Source organism: Sus scrofa, chromosome 13 (genome assembly GCF_054392235.1).
Source record: "Sus scrofa isolate SSC_HxYL_T2T_F1_AM1 chromosome 13, Sscrofa_HxYL_maternal_Yorkshire_Landrace_v2.0, whole genome shotgun sequence".
Classification (NCBI taxonomy): Eukaryota; Metazoa; Chordata; class Mammalia; order Artiodactyla; family Suidae; genus Sus; species Sus scrofa.
The window spans coordinates 22,695,875-22,719,610 of record NC_139395.1 but is presented as its reverse complement, the minus strand read 5'-3'; positions in this window follow the sequence as shown (position 1 = coordinate 22,719,610).

Below are 23,736 nucleotides of genomic sequence, written 5' to 3'. Positions count from 1 at the left end.
GTGAAGAAACGTAAGACAAACTCAAACTGAAGAGAATAAGAGAATTCTATTATGTAATTTTATATAATACGTCCTATTTCAAAATATCAAACTGAGAAAATATTCCAGATGAAGTGTAATGAGAGATGACAAATTAATACAATATGTGATTCTGAATTGGATCATGAACCAAGGAAAAACAGTTATAAAGGATATTGTTGGAGCAATTGATGGAATTTATGTAGTGACTGGGAATTGTATGATAACAATGAATCAATACTACATTTTCTGACTCACATAATTGAGTTGTGGCTAAATAATAGAATATTCTTGTTCTTAGGAAATATACACTGGAATATTTAGGAATAAAGAGACATGCATTTCCAACTTAGTCTCAAATGGGGCAAAAATAAAAAGAATTGGTAAATGTAGGGAAGTGACATAGAAGAGTTCCATTTACCATTCTCGTAACTTTTCTGTATGTTTGAAATTATGCCAGAATTTTTTATAAGCAATAGCAATACATTTAGATTTGATACATTCCAGAGAGGCTGACAATGCCAGGTGTTGATGAAAACAGTGGAGGCAGCATTTAAATTGTTCTAACTGCACTGGAGAGGAAATTGATAGTATCTGACAGTTGTGATGGTGTTTATATTGTAGTAGACTGAACAATGTCTCCACAAAGATATCCACATCCTAAACTCTGGATGCTTCAAAGGGTAAAAAGGACTTTGCAATGTGATTAAGTCGAATATCTTGAGATGTGGAGATAAACCTGAATTATCTGGGTGGGGCCCAATGTAATTGTAAGGATCCTTTTAAGAGGGAGGCAGGAGGATTAGAGTCAGAGGAGAGGTGATGAGAGAATAGAGGGTCAGAGTCAGAGAGAGAGATGTGACAATACTGGATTGCCAGCTCTAAAGATCAAGGAAGGAGCAATAAGCCAATGAATGTGGACAACCTCCAGAAACTGGAAACTGCAAGGAAAGAGATTCTCCCCTAGAGCCTCAGGAGGAAGCATGGCCCTGCTGACACCTTGGTTATTGTCCAGGGAAACCCATTTCAGACCCTGATCTCCAGAACTCTAAGACAATAAATCTGTCTTATTTAATATCTACTAAGTTTGTGGTAATTTGGTATGGCAGCAGTAGGAAACTCATGCATTACCCTATGACAGTATTTCTACTTTCAGATTTTAGGCTTTAAAGAACCCCTCATTCATGTGACCAAGATATTCAGGTACTATTTGTAATAGGAATATTAGGAACAGTTGGATTCCTGTCAATAGGAAAATAGATAAACAGTCTAGTCATCTGATGGAACACCAAAGGGATGAATCAGAAAATACATCAACATGGATAAACCACAAAAATAGAACTTTGAGTGAAAAGAAATAAAAGATTTACTCTGTGAAATGTAGGTATAACATACCATGTATGTAAATTCTTAAAATATCCCAAATAGCACACACTGCATTAAGAATACTTATGTAAGCAAAAATGCATGTTTATAATATGAGGTTATGTACAGAAATGATATATATTCAGTTAAGTGTCATATATTCAGTTAAGGAGGGAGACTGAGTCAAGGGGTAATACCCAGAAAATGCAATGGAATGAACACAAAAATTAACAAGACAAGATTAATAGATATAAAGAGTGAAGAGGGCAGAGTCAGTAAGACTGGTGGTTTTATTAATAATTTTTTTTTTCTTTTTTGGCCTCCCAGTGGCATGTGGAATTCCTGGGCCAGGGATCAGATCCAAGCCACAGCTGCAAACTATGCTGCAGGTGCTGCAATACCAGATCCATTAACCCACTCTCCTAGGTCAGGGATTGAATCTGTGTCCTGATGCTGCCAAGATGCCTCCCATCTTGTTTGTACCACAGTGGGAACTCCAAGACTAATGTTTTTAAACTCAAGTGAGTATGTGTTGAAGGAAGAAGAGCATGTTTTTGGGGAAGAATAATAATTCCTTATTTCTATCTCTGGAGCTTGAATACTTTCTCTAAGGTGTGCACAGGGGGTGATGTAAAGATACCCAAGATAGGAGTCCCACTGTGGCTCAGTGGGTTAAGAGCTCTGTGAAGCTACTGGTTTCATCACTGGCTTCACTCAGTGGTTAAGGATCCTGTGTTGCCATAAGATATGGTGTAGATCACAGATGCAGCTCAGATTCAGTGTTGCAGTGGCCGAGGTGTAGGCCGGCCGCTGCAACTCTTATTTGACCGCTAGCCTGGGAACTTCCATATGCTGCAGGAGCCCCCCTAAAAAAAGAAAAAAAAAAAAAAGATACCTAAGATATTACCACTGTTCTCAAGGTGACCATTGTCAGCAAGAGGCAAAATTATTCTATAAACAGTCAAGTAATAAATGTTTTAGCCTCTGTAGGCCATATGGTCTCTGTTGTAACCACTCAGTTCTGCTGTTATCACAAGAAAGAAAACATAAACAATATATAAATGAAAAGGTATGGCTATGTTTTAATAAAATTTTATTTACAATAGAGACAGCAGGCTGGATTTGGCCCACAACCTGTCATTTTCTGTCTCCTGTTAGACAAAATGTTTTACATTGGCTATCATTTTACTACCCAATTGATTGAAAAAATACATATGCACATGTACATTTATGGGCCCCCTTCCATTTCTCCCCAAGGGCTGAAGGTTTAGGTTTGGGGAACCACTGTTATGGCGGAAGTAAATTAAGTGTACAAATAATTAAAACACAAAATTGAATATTCTAGAAAAGAGGTTTGAATAAAGTTTTCTGGGGGCTTACCCAGGGGGGAATCAATAGGGTGTTGGAGAAATCTTGGGGTGTGATTGAGGGGGTGGCCTGATGTATAGAAACAGACTGAAAATTACACGAGCAAGGGCCTGGAGTCTAGAGAACATGCAGTGAATGATCAAGGAAGGAGAGAACAGGTTTTGTTTTTGTTGTTTGGTGACAACATAGGTTACATGAAGGGATGGGGGTTAAAATGCTCTCAGAATATAATATGGAATTTAGATCTTTAAGGGCCTTAAGCTCTAATTCTAAGACCTATGGTTCTGAAGCTAGGAATTTCTCGCTATCGCATAAATCTTGTTACTCTATTAATTTATACCCTAAGACATTCTAAATGTTCAACATGCTGAGAAAATGGTTGAAATAGCTTTCAGGGTACAGTTTTTTTAAAAGACCTTTTTTTTTTTTCTTTTATTAATTCCTGGCTTAGAACACTACAGAAAAATGTGTTCATAAACTCCAAGACCTTTTACGATATCAAATGCATTTTTAAAAACTGATGAATAATAATGAAAATGACCTAAGAGGTTTCTCACTCTATCTTTCTGCCAGCTTATTGTCGTTCATATTAATATACTTCACTGTATGTTATCTACTCTGGTTTAAAAATCCACTAGGGATAAAAAACTATTAAAGTAATTTTCACTTTCTTCCCTTGACAAGTCATCACTGTGGTCAGATCAATTTCTGTTATTTTCAGAATAAATTCTTCTTTCACTTAACTCTAGCTTATTATTTCTTGCTTTGTTCCCAAGAAAGAAAGTGAGTCTTTCCTCTCCTTAAGGTTTATTTCATCTTTTTGTATTCTTTTCACATGTAGCTCTGTACTTCATCAAGTCATATGATAGATACTATGCAGATCCAGCAATATAAGTATTTTTTTATATATCAATCAATGCCCTGTGACTCCCTCCCACAATGTATTGTGTTGCATGGGAAGAGCCCAAGGAAATCACAAAATATTGCCTTCTTTGTTTCTAATTATTTTTTGGAGTTGACTACAAGAAATAGTCTTCAGTTCCTGTCTATATGATGAAAAATAGCAATAATCTTAACAGAAATTTAAAATAATAAAAAATTCCATCAACCAAAAAATTATGATTTTGTCCATCAAAAATCATGTTTGGGATTGTATGTGTGTATGTGTTTACATGTGTGTGACTGAATGAATCATTGTTATATCCCAGGACTCTAATTAACTGGAAGAAAACCATACTAGCAAGAAGCAGTTATACTTGCTGTGTTTAAGGAGTTGAAACTTTTCCTTACAAAGAACTATGTAATTTGTGTACTTAGGGTTTAGTAGTCCTATGCAGAAATCAACTTGACAATAATGTGCACTCTCATAGTAGTAAAAACAATTATGCAGAGGGTGGTCAGACTAGGTAGCAGGAAGGAGGAGGAGTGGTATCTGTGATCACCTTAGAGTGCTGCCTCTGAGATTTGACTTCTTGATTCCAAATAACTCCCACTGTCATAACAAGATAATCTCTCAGAGGTGAATTCCCATCTGCCCATCCTTGCTCATGCCTCCGGTTTGTTTCTATCTCTAAGGTAGAGCATCTTTCAATGTATTATCTTGAGCATCTCCTTTATTTTCCTTTATAGGTCATTCTAATGAATGCTACTCATGTTAAATACAACCCCATTTGTCTCACAGAAGAATCTTGATGTTGAGTCGTTTGCCCAAGTGAAACCATGAAAAAAAAAATAGCCTAAATTGCATCAATTTTTTTAAGTTAAAATGTTTTGAACCCTGTATTAAGAAATTTCACAGAATCCAAACACAAAATATATCACATACTCCTTCCTCCCATCATGTGCTAATTCCATCAACAGAAGTAATTAAATTGGGTTGAGACTCCTTATAACTCTGAGCACCTCCTCATTCATGGGCCTTTTTGAGATGGATATTGGGAAGATTTCTTAAGTATTCTCAGTATTAGAATTTTATTTTAATGTTTTATTTATTAATTTTTGTGGAATAAGAAAATATTTATTTTCAGAATTTATATGAAAAATTGTTTGTTGGAGTAAAGGAATCTATTTTTCACAAGGCACACAGGGCAAGGCTGATGGAGACACCATTGGTCCACCTTCTGAATCACATGCCTTCTTCTACAGCTGACATATGATATAATAAACACATAGGGGTCTTACACTTTCTCTTTTATTCTTTAGTCCATACATGAAACCACTGGTCAGAAGAACCACATGTCCTTTCTAAAAGCAAGAGGTCTAGGATAAAATCTTCTGTGTGCCCAGAGAATGAAACAAGCACTTTATAACGTCCACTACAGTCACTTTCTTTTCAACAAATAATCTGGCCACTTGCTCTATCAGATAGAGAACTGTCTCACCCTCTTCCCAAGGAAGACAGCCCCAAACCCACTAAACTCAGAATTGTGGTTTTCTTTTCTTATTCAGGCCTTTGGATATTTCATTGAATGATAAAGACCAATTCCATCTCTTTATCAAAAGGCCAGCAAGAACAACTCTCTCACCCATGGAATGACCTACATTTTGACTAGACTTGGGTGGCAACATTTTTCTCTGAAGATAAGGAAAGGGAGTAATTCCTGTGAGACCTGAAAGCAGAGATGTTACAGAAAGGCATGTGTGTGGCTTTTAAGTTAGCCAACATTTAACTCTTCCTGTTCTAAGCAATTTAGGTTAGCATTAATTATCAATTTTAGATATAGATACTCATAGAGATGAGCAACCAACATCGTTTATCTCATTAAGAGTTATTCAAATAGTTGACTAGGACCATGCTATAATTTTACACCTTGTATCTTTCCCTTTATGTAGGCATATGAAACTCTACTCTGTATTCCAAATTTAGGGAAATGGGCATTGGAGTTACATTACATTTTTAAAGACATATATGACAGATGCACAGTAAACTTTATTGTTTTTTCCTTTCTCCCTTTGTATATATTTTAATAATGTATAATCTTTGTAAATCTTTAATATGTGTCTCAGGTTATTCCCCCTTGGGTTTATTTTATATGGTTCTCATTGGGCTTCCTGGATTTGAGTGAGTGGTTTCTTTCCCATGTTAGGGAAGTGTTTGGCTATTATCTTTTCGAATATTTTTTCTGTGCCCTCTCTCTCTCTTCTCCTTCTGACACCCCTATGGCAAGTTTAACATTGTCCCAGAGTTCTCCGAGACTCTCCTTATTTGTTTTCAATCTTTTTTTCTCTTTTATGTTCTGCATCCGCAATTTCCTCTAATCTGTCCTCCACCTCGCTTATTCGTTCTGCTGCCTCCTGTATTCTTTTAGTTGCCTCTAGTGCATTTTTTATTTCAGTTGTTGTATTTTGCATCTCTTCTTGTTTCAGTTTTATGTCTTGTATCTCTTTGCTCAGTGTTTCCTATAAGTTATTCATCTTTGCCTCCAGTTTATTTCCAAAGTTTTGCATCATCTTCAGCATCAACAGTATAAAGTCCTTTTCCTGGAGGCTGAGAATCTCATCACTTAGCTGATTTTTGGGTTTTTTTATTTCTCCCTCATCTGAGTTATAGTTCTCTGTCTTTTCATTTTTATAGGTTTTTGGTATGAAGACCGTTTTACAGATACTAGAGTTGTAGCCTCTCATACTTCTGGTGTCTGTCCCCCTGTGGCTGAAGTCAGTATGGGGGGCTTGCTGTAGGCTTCCTGATGGGAGGGACTGATGCCTGCCCACTGGTAGGTGGAGCTGATTCCTATCCCTCTGGGTGGGGCTTAGTCTCTGGATGGGATTAGAGGCGGCTGTGTGCCTGAGGGGTCTTTAGGCAGCCTGTTTACTGAGGGGCAGGGCTGTGATCCCACCTGGATTGTTGTTTGGCCTGAGGCTTCTCAGTGCTGATGGATGTGTCCAGATTTTCCCAAAATGGCCACCTCCAGAGACAGGCATGCTGCTGAATACTCCCTAGAGCTTTGCTTCCAATGTCCTTACCCCAAAGCAAGCCACATTCACCCCTGTTTTCCCAGGAGGTCCGCCAAGAACTGTAGTCAGGTTTGACCCAGATTCCTATGGAGACTTTGCTTTGCCCTGGGACCCAGTGCAAGAGAAAGTCTGTGTGCACCTTTTAAGAATGGGGTCTCCGTTTCCCCCAGTCCTGTGGAGCTCCTGTGCACACATGCCCCACTGGCCTTCAATGCCAGATGCTCCAGGGGCTCTTTCTCCCAGTGCCAGATCCCTACAGGTGGAAGTTTGATGTGGGGCTCAGAACTCTCACTCCTGTAGGTGAGTCTCTATGAAACAGTTACTGTCCAGTCTGTGGGGCTTCCTACCCGGGAGGTATGGTGTTGCTTATATCACGAAATCGCCCCTCCTACCTCTTGATGTGGCCTCCCCTTTGTCTTCTTGAGTAGGATATCTTTTTGAAAGTTTCTGGTCCATTTGGTTGAAGATCGCTCAGCCTTTAGTTGTAAATTTTGTTGTTTTTAGGAGAGAGAGTGGGCTCTTTTCCTTCTATTCCACCATCTTAAGCCCCAATCTTTGTAAATCTTATATTTTTATTTCATATGTTTATTACGAGAAACCATTTGGAAAATATCCCTACATAGAATCTGAAACTCCCTGATACTACAAAGTATCCATGTATTTTTCATATGTGAAGCACTGCAGATAATAAGCAGTTCATTACTTTTTTTTTCTTTTTTTTCGTCTTTTTAGGGCCACACTTGCAGCATATGGAGGTTCCCAGGCTAGGGTTCAAATTGGAGCTGTAGCCACTGTTCTAGCCACAGCAATGCCAGATACGAGCTGCATCTGTGACATACACAACAGCTCACAGCAATGCTGGATCCTTGACCCACTGAGTGAGTGAGGCCAGGGGTCATGCCTGTGTCCTCATGGATGATAGCCAGATTAATTTCCACTGAGCCACTATGGGAACTCAGCAGTTCATGACTTTTATTTCATATTTGTAAGACAAGACAAGATCTGCAGGTTTGTCTTTGCATGTTTCAATAAGAAGCTGGACCAGAACAGTCAACACACACTAGAGAATTCACTTATACTTGCTTTTTTCATGTGTTTCTACAAAGAATGAAAAACATTGTTCATCAGTAACCAGGCTAAAGTAAGAAATGTTTGTAACTAGAAATAATAATGGGTCCTTAATTTCTTCCACTAGAGAATATTTAAAAATAATAGAATATTTTAGAATATTTTCTTCTTCTTAGAACAGTTATGAGATTGTTCCTATAACAGATTGGTTCTAGGTTCTGAAAAAAATCACCATGAAAGAAATCACAGACCTAAGCAAGCTTGTTTTGCATCACCTCCAGGAATCAAGACCATCCAGATTATTGAAAAATTCCACATTTGAGAGAAGATGGAGACAAGGCTGTAAATGCTCAAATAATTCCAGACATAATTAAGAGTAAAGGGAGAGAGACTCAGAGAGTGAAAGGACCAAAAGAGCTTTTGCTCAGTGAGGAGAGAAACCCTACTAAATTTTCAAGTATTCGGAGATCCCGTCATGTCTCAGTGGTTAGCGAATCTGACTAGGAACCATGAGGTTGCAGGTGTGATCCCTGGCCTTGCTCAGTGGGTTAATGATCTGGTGTGAGCTGTGGTGTAGGTTGCAGACGCGGCTTGAATCCTGCGTTTCTGTGGCTGTGGCATAGGCTGGCGGTTACAGCTCCAACTGGACCCCTAGCCTGCGAACCTCCATATGCCACAGGTTCAGCCCTAAAAAGACAAAAAAAAAAAAAAAAAAAAAAAAAGAAAGAAATTTTTAGGTATTATTTAGCGTTGTCATAAAGGTGGTACAGATCTTCAGTCAATGGACAAATATGTATTGAGTATCTGTGATGTAAAAGACTGTGACAGGCATTATGGAATATACTTTGTGGCTGGAAGAATCCTAGGATAGCTTTCAAGATTCCTGTCTCCCAGGTGTCCATGCCTCATGCAATCCTTTGTCCTGAATATAGGCAGAATACACAGATATGATGGTATATTAGTCCAGGGATTTCGCACATATAATGTTGTTACTAATGAGTTGACTGAGTGAAACAGAGTTAACTTACTAGGCTAATAGGAAAGGAATAGATGCACAGAGGGAAAAGGAGGGAACAGAAAAGTAAAAGATGGCCTGTTTCTACTGTCTTAGAAATAGCACCAGCTAGTCCAAACCCAGGAAACTCAGATGGAGATAAGAGGGCAGTCCCTGGAGAGGAAAACAAGTTGGTTTTCTCTGGGCTTCAATGGGGTCTTGACAGCAGCAGCAGGTTTAGTTTAGGCATTTTCTGAAGGTGACTCTAGAGATAAGAAACATCTGTGCACCATAATATTGATTAACAAGTTCATTTGTTCCTACCTCGCCCGTCTTGCCACCCCATCCAACTCTTCCATAGCCAGCAGACTCAACATGTCGATGCCTAGTACTTGGCCCTGCCCCTAACATACCACACTTGGTTTTACCTCTGCACCTTTGCAACACTGTTTTAGCTCATTTTCAATCTTCTCCAGTTGGTCTGATCTGCCTCTTAGTCTGTATTTACAAGTAGCTTCCATGGACCATGTTGAATACTTTGTGCCAGCATTGATCACACTGTTTTCTGATTGTCTATTACCTTGTTTGTCTCCCTCACTCTACTTTGATTTTCTGTAACAGGTCTTTAATCTTTATACCTTTAGCCTATCAAATGTCTGACACATATTAAGTGAAGAAGATCTGCTTAAATGAATGAACTGGTATAGCCAAACGTCTAGTTTTACAAAATAGTGTGAATCGTTCCACAGTTTTCCATTCTGTCAGTGTCTGCTTTCTTAAGGTTAAAAGGCAAATATTTTATGAAGACTTAAAGAAGTAGGTAGTGCAACCAACAGAGGTCTTGGGAATGAAAGAGTCAGAAACAAACAGAAGTGTCATCATTGGAAGTAAGGTCAATCCGCTGTGCCGTGACCAAGAAAAATTAGAAGAGAGAAAAAAGTTGCAAAGGCTACAGTAAAAGATTTACCAAAAATGCTGCAGAGGAATTTTTTTTTTAATTTTTTTGGCAGTTTCTCTGGAATATGCAATGTCAAGCATAACATATGATGAATGGTACATGGAAACTTCAGCAGATCTTTCTATTTAAATACAATCCTGCTGCTACAAGAGACACTATTTTGAAATATGACAATGACTTCGGATCTCTTTTCCCTTGTTTTTCATTATAGAGAACATTTTCAGGATAATAGGATGTCTCTCTCTTAGTACCACATCTGTTCCTGTTTCATTGTCTTTACTTGAAATCATAATTTCTTCCTTAGGAATATACAATTGGTGGCAAGAAGTGATGATTATGATGTAATAAACAGAAATGATGACTTCAGGTGGGTTATAATAGTTAAGAAATCAAGGTTTTTGCTTCCAAGTAAATTCCTCTGCTGATAAAAATGAGGAAAAGGAAATCAAAATATATGCAATGTCTGAGTTAGAATGGCCTCAGAATTGAACAGCTTATCAGTCAGCTCATCTCTGATTTGAGCTGCCTATTTATTTATTTGTTTATTTATTTGTCTTTTTGTCTTTTTAGGGCCGCACCCATGGCATGAGGTTCCTAGGCTAGGGGTCCAACTAGAGCTGTAGCCTTTGGCCTATGCCACAGCCACAGAAACGCCAGATCTGAGCCACATCTGCAACCTACACCACAGCTCATGGCAACACCGGATCCTTAACACATCGAGTGAGGTCAGAGATCACTCCCGAAACCTCATGGTTCCTAGTCAGATTCGTTTCCGCTGTGCCACAACGGGAACTCTTGAGTTGTCTATTTTTTATGGTTTTTGTCACAGCTGTTGTGGCTAAATACACTTATTTTTTTCACATATATGTATGTATAATATATACATATTTTGTATGTGTGTATATATAAAATCACTTTCATTTTATTATTAGATAATATGAAAAGTAGAAACTTTCTTAGGGACAGATTTGGATTGAATTTTGGCTGAAAACTTTGCTTTGTGACTCTGGGCATATTAACCATTTTGCATTGCCAATGGCTACTTCAGTACAACTTCATATGAAAACATCAGTTTCTTTGTTCTGCAAATTGTAGATAAGAGTCCTAAAAAGCATCTAAAATGCATGGGCCAGGACATCTGACCAATAAAAGGGCTCAATATATGGCACAATTATTATTATTCTGTGAAAAATCATCCCCAAATCTCATACAACTGCTCTGTGCTTTAGTTTCTAGGATTTAATACCGTCTTTACCAGTATTTTTCTCAGATGGCTCAGTCCTGAGTCCACATTTTTCCTTTGAGCTCTGGTAATCCAGCTTCCATTTGCCTACCCGCTTATACCTGTCTGCCCACATGTTGGCTTCTGCCTAACTGAATTCTTAAAAACGGCTTGTTAAAAGCTTGAAAAGCTGATGGATTCTTCTTAAATTAAAATTCTCATGATGCTCTAATTTTGACTAACTTTATAAATATATACATAATTATTTAATAAATATAATTTAATATTTACTGTGGTTTGTAAATACATATACATATGTAAAATCAGGCACAGATTCTTAGTGCTTAAAGCTCTTTATAATTATAAATATCAACAAAAATTAATGATAAAACTCTACCAAAGTAAAAAAAATCATATGTAGACATCATCCATGCATTTTTATGCCAGTTGATTTTTATTTTTATTTTTAATTTTTTAATTTTTTTTTTTAATTTTCTTCTTTTCTTCTTCTTCTTCTTCTTCTTCTTCTTCTTTTTTTTTTAGGGCGACACCCATGGTGTATAGTGGTTCCCAGGCTAGGGGTCAAATTGGAGCTACAGCTGCTGCTGCCCTACACCACAGCCACAGCAATACCAGATCCAAGCCGCATCTGCAACCTGCATACACCACAGCTCATGGCAACGTCAGATCCTTAACCCACTGAACGAGGCCAGGGAACAAACCTGTGTCCTCATGGATCCTAGTCAGATTCATTTCCGCTGCACCATGATGGGAACTCCAGGCCAGTTGATTTTTAAATCTTAGGAAAATGGAACTATAGGGCATGTACTCTTTTTGTCTGATTGCTTTGCTGAACATTATGTTTGTGAGATCTAGCTATTTTGTCACCAGAATGTATGAATTCTGACCCTTCTCTCTTCCCTTGTATTATTAGCTCAAGATTCAATTTCTGGAGTTCCTGTCCTGGCTCAGTGATTAACAAATCTGACTAGGAACCATGAGGTTGTGATTTTGATCCCTGGCCTCTCTCAGTGTGTTAAGGATCTGGCGTGGCTGTGGCTGTGGCTGTGGCTGTGGTGTAGGCTGGCGGCTACAGCTCCGATTAGACCCCTAGACTGGGGACCTCCATATGCTGTGGGCGCGGCCCTAGAAAAGAAAAACAAATAAAAAAGATTCAGTTTCTCAGAAAGTGATGTGTTACTGAGCCCTGTGGTGGCCACGTACGCACGGTGGACATTCCTCTTCATGGATGAAGTGCTTCCTTATGGGGTGCTGAGAATTTGGTCTGTATAACCCCTAGCTGACAGCCCCTGGGGGGCTGCACTCCTCCTCATTGGAAGGTTCTGTGTAAAGTGACCGTCATGGGCTTTCCCCTCATTCTAACTCAGTACAACCCTGTAGGATCCTTGCAGCTCCCCAGCTCCCAGTGGCATCAGCTCAGGCCCCCTGTGAGACTGTGCCACAGCCCAGCGTCTCCCTCAGCTTCCTTTCCTTCCTTCCCTGCTTCCTTCCCTTTCCTTCCTTTCCTACTCAGCCTCCTGCCTGACCATCTCTCTCTTAGAGTTAAGGTCCCTTAGCATCCAAGCTGCCATGGCCATGATCAGGTAACTTGGCACAGTAAGAAAAAGGTTTGCTCTTTTGGTTTCCAAACTATTATATGCTTTCTTTTTTTTTAATTATTTTTTATTAAGGTATACTAGATTTACAATGTTGTGCCAATTTCTGCTCTATAGCAAAGTGACCCAGTAATATTTTATATATATATATATATATATATATATATATATATATACACTCCCTTTTTTATATTATCTTCCATCATGGTCTATCCTGAGAGACTGGATATATTTCCCTGTGCCACACAGCAGGATCTCATTGCTTATCTATTCTAAATGTTATAGTTTGCATCTACTAACCCTAGACTCCCTGTCCACCCACCTCCCTCCCCTCTCCCCTTTGGCAACCACAAGTCTGTTCTCTATGTCCATGAGTCTGTTTCTGTTTTGTAGATAGGTTCATTTGTGCCCTAGTTTAGATTCCACGTATAAGTGTTATCATACGGTATTTGTCTTTCTCTTTCTGACTTATTTCACTGAGTATGAGACTCTCTAGTTGCATCCACGTTGCTGCAAATGGCATTATTTCATTCTATGGCTGAGAGTATTCCACCGTGTATATTACCTCATCTTCTTAATCCATTCATCAGTCAATACTTTCTTTGTTCCTAGTTATCTAGATTAATTGGCCAACATGGAATGAAGAGAAACCATCCCTCAAAAAGATAAGTAAATTGTTGAGGGGACTGATGACACACACTGACAGACATTCTCTCTAGGCAAATTACAGGAGGCCAGAAACACTGGACAGTTCCTTCCTGGAAAGGGGAGAAAATGTACTTACTTGTATTTACTTCTGGTAGACCTGGACTCACCTCTGTGTAGCTTTAATGTTACTCCCTTGGTACGGACTCCATGGCATATGTTGAAGCTGTCGGAGGTAAACAAGGCAAACATTAGCTCAAGTGGTGCAAACAGATTTTACTCAGTAACTATGGGCAGTTCCATTCTGGTTTCTTCAGAGGTGATTGGATGCTTTAAAGGAAGACGGAAGAAGTTGGGAGAGTGGGTCCAGGGGAGTCACAGAAGTAGAAAGCTATAGATGGTTGGGCCAGCATAATGTGATTGGGCCTGCTGTGTTTGTGAGCTGGCAGTATGGAAGTGAGGGTCCCATTCTTCCACAAAGGCTGGATAAACTGGCTCTGTCCTTCCCGAGGATCACATATAAAAGGAATGGCGCTCAGATTCTTAAAAACACACATACAAGAGATACACATTCACAATTGTGAACAGTGTTTAGTACCGGTTCTAAGAAAGAGGGGTCAGGGGCTTGTCCTTCAGTGTTGACTAGAACAGACAGCAAACTCTCCAGGCAGCTTTGAGTTTTCTCAGGCAAGACTTTTTTTTTTCTGGTTGTACCTGTGGCATGAGGAAGTTCCTGCATCAGGAATCACACCACAGCAGCAACCTGAGGTGCTGCAGTGATAATTCCAGAACCTTAATCCACTGCATTAGTCCGGAATTTTAAAGGGGGCTCTAAGGTCATTCTCAGGACTTGGCTTGTGGGCTGGCAGCCATGCTGCAGTGTGGTCAGTTCTCTTAGGGTGTGTGGGGGTTTGGACAATTATGTGCTGAGAGCTTTGCAATTCGTAAAGTGCTAACATGGGACTGTATTTGGAGACAGGGCCTTTAGGAGTAATTAACATAAAAGGAGGTTTGGAAGGTGGGCCCAAATTCAATGGAGTTGGTGCCCTTGTAAGAAGAGGAAGAGACTCCAGAGATCTCTCTCTTTGCATGCAGAAGAGAGATGAAGACAGGTGGGGACACAGCAAGAAAGCAGCCATTTGCAAGCCTGAAGAGACCTCTCACCAGAAAATGTGCCAGGTGGTGCCTCGATCTGGGACATTCAGCTCCAGAATGGTGACACAATAAATTTCTCTTTTTAAGCCACCCAGTCTGTGCTATTTTGCTATGGCAGCCCCAGTAGGTTAATTCACCTCTATACTCACAAAATTTGAAATCATATAAGGATTAATTTTAATATACCATGACAATATATTTGCATGACTATACACAGTCACTTTTTTATCTATGAACCGCAAACAAAAATAGTTTGTTTCTTTAAAACTAAAGATGTTTACTAGATATGCTAATTTCAGTCTCCTTCTGGGACTAAAAGATTTGTTTATAGTTAAGCAGCACTTATACTCATTTATACTAACTTCAAAAACTAAAGGCACTGCCAAAAGATGAATTGTGTATTGCTTTTCATGCCACCAAGTGGACTGAATCAGAATGGTTTTCATGACACAATATTGCTGTGTTTGGATGGATTAACCCCTCATATATAATTAGTGAGAAAGAATAAAAGAATAAATGTAGGAGCTCCCATGGCAGCACAACAGAATCAGTGGTGTCTGCAGTTCTGGGATGAAGGTTTGATCCCCGGCCCAGCAGAGTTGGTTAAGGATCTGGCATTGCTGCAGCTGCAGCAGGTTGCAACTGTGGCTCAGATCTGAAACTCTGTGCTGGGAACACCATATGCCATGGGGCAGGCAAATAAAGAAAGAAAGAAGGAGAAGAAATGCAAAGTACCCAGGACAGCCCCTAGAACACAGTAGGCATCCAATCAACGGTTGCTTTCTTTCTTTACCCCACTCCCTGCTCATTATACTGCTACGCATATCTCTTTGCCTCCTGAAGTCTTCATAACCTTTGACTATTAACTGCATAGAAGTATTTTATTTCATGTTTAATATAGTAATTTATAAACAGAAGTGATATGTCTCATCTTTTGATAGATTTATCCAATGGTTAACAAATTGAAATAATTTAATATCAGCATCATTATTATAAAAAATGTGAAGTTACACAATGATAAACTGCAATAAATAGTGGTCATTTAATACTCTATTTTTTTTTATTAAAGCCTGGATATATTTCCTAATCTAGGCTTGTATACAAAATTATATCAATAGAAGAATCTTCTTGCAGGAGGTATTTGTGATCATGGTCCCCAACAGACTGTTTGTTCTTTAGAAAATTATGGTAAATTTTCATCATTTTTTATCAATATCTAGTCTCACTAGTTCTATAGTTTTGAAAAGAAAGTGACCAAGACCAAATTGACCAACAATGGGTTTGCCTGATTTGAAAGCATTCCATACAAGAGATAAATGTAACACAGAAAAGTTAGCTCATAGAATGTTTAAATCAGCCTGTATAGCAATGAACAATGGGATGAAATATGATTAAACACCATCTTCCAAGTGTAGAATAAAGCAATTACATTTAGCCTGTGAAGTCTCTTTTAGTAATAAAGTGGCATTGTTTTGCTGCATCCAGAAATAGCTTAGGAACCAAAAAATGATTTCTCTTGGGATAGCATCTGACACAAATACAAAGATCACCCAACATTCACGCAACTTTGCTGAATGATGCATCATGATTTTTCTTTCTTTGAGCCTTTTGTATGTCACAAGGCTTCAGCCATTCACTACATATGGGACTTAGGCATCTGCCTAAACTGTTTCTGTCAATTTCAACTTCAGTTGAGTTCGAGCCTATCCTTGCCCGCTTGGACTGCTATACCAATTACCATAGAGTAGGCTTATGAACAACAGAAATTTATTTTTCACAGTTCTCAGGGCTTGAAGTTCGAGATCAGTGTGCCAGCACAGTTAAGTTCTGATGAGAGGGCTCTTGCAAATGGCGCACAGCCCTCTGAAGACTGTGTCCTCATGTGGCAGAAGAGACAAGAGAACTAACTCTCTGGGTTTCTTTTATAAAGAGCACTAATTCCATTCATGGTAGCCTGATACCCTGTTGACCTAGAAGCCTCACCTAGACCCTAGAATGACTTCCTGCTTTGGCATCTAAGGAACAACATGTCACCCACGCTGTCAGTTCCTCCCCAGTAAAGAAGCAGCTCATTGCGTTGAGTCTTATGTTGGAACTCAAATTAGACCATTTTCATAAAGGTGACTGTGCATTCAAAGGACTGTGTGTTCATTAAGGTAAAGTATGCTCATAGGCATGGATGCAGTCCTTCTGTGTTGTCTCTCCTTCCTCCTGTTCTTTAGATGCCAAAGCAGGAAGTCATTCTAGGGTCTGCTCTGAAGGAAGGTAGTGACTGCTCTGGAGCTCACTTTTTGGATCTTCTGTTTACATTGCAAAGTCAGTTAAGAGAGGTGAGGCTCTCCATCTTGTAATATTCCTGTTTTTGGAGCTCCCACTATGACTCAGCAGGTTAGGAACCTGACTAGTATCCATGAGGTTGAGGGTTTGATACCTGGCCTTGTTCAGCGGGTTAAGGATCCGGCATTGCTCTGAGTTGTGGTGTAGGTTGCAGAAGTGGTTCGGTTCCTGAGTTGCTGTGACTGTGGCGTAGGCCTACAGCTGCAGCTCCAATGTGATCCCTAGACTGGGAACTTCAGTACCCTGTGAGTGTGGCCCTAAAAAGCAAAAAAAAATAAAAATAAAAAAAATTCCTCTTTCTCACAGTGTATCAGCTCTTGGTAATCAATCAGCCTCTGAAGCTGACCTATAGCAACATTTAGACATAAGGAGAAAGATACCCGTGTAGGCTCTTGAGTAAGATCACACATTTTTCCAGCTCATTTTCCAGAATACTGTGCATTGCAGTTATGAACATAAACCCAGTCAACAATAAAATCAGTCTTTGAATTCCACTGTGTTTGTTTTTTGTTTACAAATTTCCCTCATAAGGAGTTTCCTGGTGGTGCAGTGGATTAAGGATCCAGTGTTTTCACTGCTGTAGCTCAGGTTGCTGTTGTGTTGCAGGCTTGATCCCTGACCAAGGAACTTCTGCATGATGCAGGTATGGCCAAAAAAAACCCAACAAAACAATACAAACTTCCGTCATGATCTTCAAAGTTATGGATATTTTTTTGAGCAGTATTTAGCATCCTGGGTCTCCTGATCATAATAGAATATTAATATGGTTGAATAATTACTTTAGATACAATACTAAATATAAATGTAAAGCTCATAGATATATACTATATGTTTTATATATGTATGTGTATGTATATATACAAATATATACATATACTGCTATAAGCACTAATATCAGGCATATTTGTCACAGAATAGAGATGGAAATTTCTATATTGATCATTAGAAACAATACTGCTTTCTCTGTAATTCTGTTTTAGAATATCAATCAATGGCATTACAAAATAACAACCAGGCCTGGACAATGAGGCTCTGGTTTGAAATTTATTGATAACTTACTAAAAAATTCAACACTCAAAACTTCCAACTGTAAAATGAAAGAGATCTTTCTCAGGCTTCATTGAGCTGTATCATTCATTCATTCATTTATTCACTCGATATCTGTGGTTATTATGGGTATGTGTTATGTGATATCACTATTCTAAACTAGTGGTTCAGTAATTAAAAGTATAAAAAGACTGCTTGCAGAGAGTATATACATTTGTGAAGGCATTTTGACAGATGTTCAGTTCTACTTAAATATAAATATCATGATTTTGTGTATTTATCTATTTTTTAGGATTTTAATTTTTATTGTAGTTGCTTTAAAATGTTCCATCAATTCCTGCTGTACAGAAAATATCATGATTTTAAATGTTATGAGCTTGGGATGAGTCCATATTCTTTGACTGGGAAAGGACACCTCTAGAGATATTTTCCCAAGAATATTCATTAGAAGGAAATAAATGCACAACTACTTCCTGAGCTCTTAGTATATTTCTAGCTGGTGCTGCCAAATAAAATATTCTGTGATGATGCTAGTGTTCTTCACTTGCAGTTTTGAACCAGTTGTGATTAGTGAGCCCTTGAAATGTAGGGTGCAACTGAGGCACTGAATATGTAATTTTCCTTCATTCTAACCAACTTAATAGTAAATTTAAGGAGCCATGTGTGACTACCATATTGGGCTGCACCGTAAATATCCATATTAAGCAATTTATACTGAGTATCTTATTTAACTGTTATTAACTTTACTTCTTACATTAATAAAAATTTACTTAATATTTCAACATTAATGATAGTTAATTGTTATCAACTTTCTGATTTGACTTTTAACCTTATTCTACAGATGTGAAAACTGGAATTCAGGAAAGTTAAATAACTTAGAAAGTGGTATAACTGAAATTTTAGACCAGGTGGGATTATACTCTAAAAAAAAAAAAAAGGAAAGAAAAAAGAAAAAGGAGTTCCCATTGTGGTGCAGGGGAAACAAACCCGACGAGGAACCATGCGGACCCAAGTTTGATCCCTGGCCTCACTTAGTGGGTTAAGGATCCTGTGTTGCCATGATCTGTGGTGTAGATCGCAGATGCGTCTAGGATCCTGTTGCTGTGGCTGTGGTGTAGGCGGGCAGCTGTAGCTCTGATTGGACTCCTAGCCTGGGAACCTCCGCAGGCCCTAAAAAGCAAAAACGAAAAAACTTTGTGATCAACTATCTAGGTGGCGTTCTTCTATGCCACATTGACTTCCTATGACTTCCAGTCATAGGAAAATTGTCACATATACTGAAGCCAAAAATAGATGAAAAACTAGGAAGTAGGAAGTAAAAATTAATAAAATAATTGGGAAAAAGGAAAATACTCATATCAAATGAAAAGAACAGAGTGCAAAAGAATACAGACTTTATAATTGTGTAAAAACTATTCTGAAGTTAATATTGAAGACTTTAAAATTATAATTGTGTTAAAATAATATTGAACTAATATGCAAATTTGAACATTCTTTTTTTCAGTAAGATTGTAGAGAATTTTTAAGTGTGTTTATTGTTAACTCTTACCAATTTTAATTTTGTTTTTGTTGGTCCTTTTATCTTGAACTAGTATCAACTCTGCGACATGTGGAGACAGGTGGAGAAATTCATTTGACTGTCCTTCAAATTAGGACAATCAGAGGATTGACTGGGAGTTTGCAAATATTGTTGCAAGGCTCTCCTATAGCTTTCTCTCTAGCTACCTAGCTAGCAATCCTCAAGCTTTTTTAAAATGAAAACTGCATTCAATCCCATGGAAGTAAACATACTTTATCCAAGCCAGTTATAACTATGTATCTCATTCCTCTTTGCCATAACCTCACTTTTCCCAGCTGCTCTTATATGCTGAGTTGGACATATTATCTGATTTTAACTAATTGGACAGAAAGATAAACTACTTAGAAAATCTGAAAAGGATTTCTCTTAACAAAAGGAAGGCCTCTTTTCTACCTGCCTTCCCCGCTTTGTGTTTGGGATGTGATATGATGATACCCGGCTTGCTTGGAGCTGCAGCTGCCATTTTGGACCTGTGAGGTAAAGATTAGAGATAAGCAAACATACCAACATTCCTGATATAATTTGGATGCTAGTCACAAAAAACCATACTCTATGATTTCGTATGGAATTAATTTTTAAAAAATTTTTGTTAGAGTGTTCTGCTACCTGCAGCTTAAAATTTTCCTAATGGATTCAAGGTCTCTTGCCTCTCAAGCTGTGGTTTCCACCATTGTGTGCAAGATGCATGAAGTTGGGAGGCTGGGTATTAGTTTACTCTGTGGTAGGGGCTTTCCATAAATCTTCATAAAAGCAGGGTCTCCGCGTAAACCGTTAGACCACAGCTGAAAAGACTTGCTAAGCAGCATGGTTAACATCTATGAAGCAGCAGGGACTTAAAAAGATTCACAAATGCCTATTTTTAAATCCTGCTTCCCTAACATGAATATATTAAAGTTGCTGGAGTCTTCCTACAGATGATATTTGGGCTAGCATTTCTGTAAGTGGAAGAGATTATCTTTTGCTTACAATTCGTCACTTCTAACTGACTGTAGATCACAGCAGTTTAGAAGCTTAACCCCTTTATGTTAGGCTCTCTTCCAGTATTTAGAAAAATCCTTTCAGCAGGCTGATAAAAATAGCAGCAGCAAAGCAATTAGATGTAATCCCAAACAGCTGCAGTCCAACCCAGACCAATAAATGCTTTCTCCTATTTTAGTTACACACAACTCAAAAAGCTCCTGCAAGGTCCTGACAAAGTGAAAAGAATAGAAGATCCTTCAAATAATACACATTGACATTCAACTCTAAATACTCCCATCTGATTCTCGTGGCAAACATTGGCCATCACTGTCAGCAGAACTTAGAGCAATAAAGTTATTTTGTGTCTGGATTCACTGGATTCAAAAACTGGATTTCAGTTCAATTTAAGGAAACATTTCACAATTGCCTACTAGTCCTAAGTACTCTCAAATTTGACGTAAGGATGAATATGATGTAGTCTCTGCTCTCAAATATCTTAGTCTAGAGGGGAGAGCAATCTTTTTTTGCCCATGGTATGTATATTACTTAGTCATGGATTCATAATGTTACAGACCTTAGCTTTTGAAGAAACCTATGGCAAGACCTATTCTCATTGGTAATTTGTCTCTAAACACTCACTTATTTCTGAGGTACTATTAAAGAAGTACATGACCTACAGGAAGTTAGTTAAATTCCAAAGCAAAAAGTGGAGAATTTTCTGACCTGAGCCAATGGAATATACTCTAAATGAATAACAATAGTAATGAGGAGGGAGATTAGTTTTATTACATCACACAGTATGTAAGAATTTTACAGATATCTAGGATGCCATTTTCTTTGGCTAAATAGCTACAGGATCTTATTACCCCTCAAACAAAACCATTTTGATTGCCAGCTAATTTTCTGCAAGTAGACTTATGTAAGCAAGGAAACTCTCTGTTGCAGTAATTGTGTTTTGTCCGGATTTCAGTTATTGAGGCTTTTGAGTATCTTTCTTGAGCTAGTTATGAGGAAGCTCTTACAAGTGCCTGTGCACCCGCTCTACCAAAAAAGGAAGATGCTGCAAGTCCTTTATTTCATAAAGGTCAATAATGACACCCAGGTGACAGCTGTGGGCCTCTGGGAAACAGATGCTTAAAGGAAAACAGAAGTGCAAGAGAGTTATTGGGGGTAATTCTTGTGAAGGAAAAAAAAAGAGAGAGAGAGAGAGAGAAAATAAGTAGGCAGGTAAAGTCTTCTGACCATGATGCTGGTCTCACACTTGTAACAGGAGGAGGACAGAAGAAAGATTGGGTAGGAAGACCCTGGGACCACAGTGCATCATTGAGAAAGTCTCAACCAGTCCACCAGGGGGTCCCATTGCAAAGATCATCCATAGAGGAGAGCCAGGATAATCAGAAATGGTGAGCTCTTGAATCCACAACATGCTCAGTCATTGGTGGAGCCCAGACAACTCAGTAGCCTTGACTTGAGAGCTGAGACAGACTGCAGAAGTCCTGGGCCTCTAGCTCACTGACCTTCTTGCAGCAGATCCTTTTTTGAGAAGAGACATCAACACATCACCTTCATTGCTGTAATAGTGAAGTGGTAATAATTTTTAATCTTTTTCCTTCAGATACTTAGAAATTTTTTTAAAGAAATTGTAATTAACCTGACTTTCCCTGCATACTTCGTCTTTTTTTTTTTAGGCCCACACACGCGGCATATGGATGTTCCCAGGCGAGGGGTTGAATCAGAGCTGTAGCGGCCAGCCTACACCACAGACACAGCAATGCAAGATCCTTAACCCACTGAGTGAGGCTAGGGATCAAACCTGTGTCCTCATGGATGCTAGTCAGATTCGTTTCTGCTGAGCCGTGATGGGAACTTCAGAGGTCTAAGTCCACATAATTTCACTTACCGTATCATAATTCATTTAATACAATTCTCCAAATGCTATCTTAATGCACTGGTACCATTCTCTTTAGGACCACTCTCTGTCACAATTTGCACCATAGTGAGAGCTCTCTTTCCATTAACCTGACGAGGCTGCTATTTTATTTCAAGAATATAGCTGCAAAGTTCCTGTTGTGGCTCAGCAGGTTAACGACCCAATGTAGTTTCTGTGAAGATATGGTTTGATCCTTGGTCTCGCTCAGTGTGTTAAGGATCCAGTGTTGCCACAAGCTGTGGAGTAGGTTGCATGTGTGGCTCAGATCTGGTGGTGCTATGGCTGTGGTATAGGCTGCAGTTGCAGCTCTGATTTGACCCTAGCCTGGGATCTTCCATATCCACAGATGTAGCTTAAAAAGAAAGAAAGAAAGACTGAAAAGAAGAAAGAGAGAAAAAGAAAAAGGAAGAAGGAAGGAAAGAAAGGAAGAAGGAAAGAAAGAAAGAGAGAGAGAGAAAGAAAGAAACTTGGGAATCAAAAATCTTATATGGAAAATATAGAGCTAAGCACTGACCATGTGACTCAAGACCAAAAGTGACATCAAAGTCTTGAACAATATCGCTGAAACATGGGTAAGTTATTTACTCCCCCCCCATCTTTCTCTTGGCTCTTTTATTCTTTTATTCTTTTATTCTCCACTTCAGTTGGTAGGATACCATTCAAAACCTATGGTCTGAGGTGAGAGGGAGGATTGCATACAGAGCAGACAGCCCCCAAATGTAAAATTTCATTTATACTAGGTCATAACAGTTTTTAGACAGTATCCAGTAAGTTTTATTTTTTGAGTAAAATAATTATCTTTTTTATGATTTTCTTTATCGATTTGATCCCATCATATTTTAAAATTAACTAGTTACACCTACATTTTTTTCTTATGATTCCCTTCAGTTTTAAATCAATCAATAGACTAAGAAAAACATTATATTTCTTTAATATTCTCTTAATACAATACCCAAGCCTCTAGAAATTGCAAACTAAACCAAAAACTACTACGCTACAACCATACTTAAACCTAGTTTTCACTGCTACATGAAACTAAAATAATAACTAACAATCTATTTGGAGAGGCAGCAAGTCTTATGCCCTTTAACTTTTATATTTTATCAACTTTTATATTTTAAAAAGTGAGCTGTCAATAACTGTAGCCAAAAGGAAAATATCTTCTGTAGGTTTGATAGTTTTGTAAAAACTATCATATGTATGATGTTAGAAATAATGTTACAATGACCTCTGAAAGCAAATCTTGTAACTCCCTATAGGAATGAATCACATATTTATATTTTAAGGAAATGTATTAGTTATCTGTTGTTGCATTACACATTACCACAAATTTAGCAACTCAAAGTGATATGTATTTACTATTTTTTAGCTCATAGTTTCCATGAGTCAAGAGTCTTGGCACAGGGAATCTAAAATATGGCAGAAATGAACCTATCTACAAAACAGAAACAGATCACAGACATAGAGAACAGACTTGTGGTTGCCAAGGGGGAGGGGGAGGGAGTGGGATGGAATGGGAA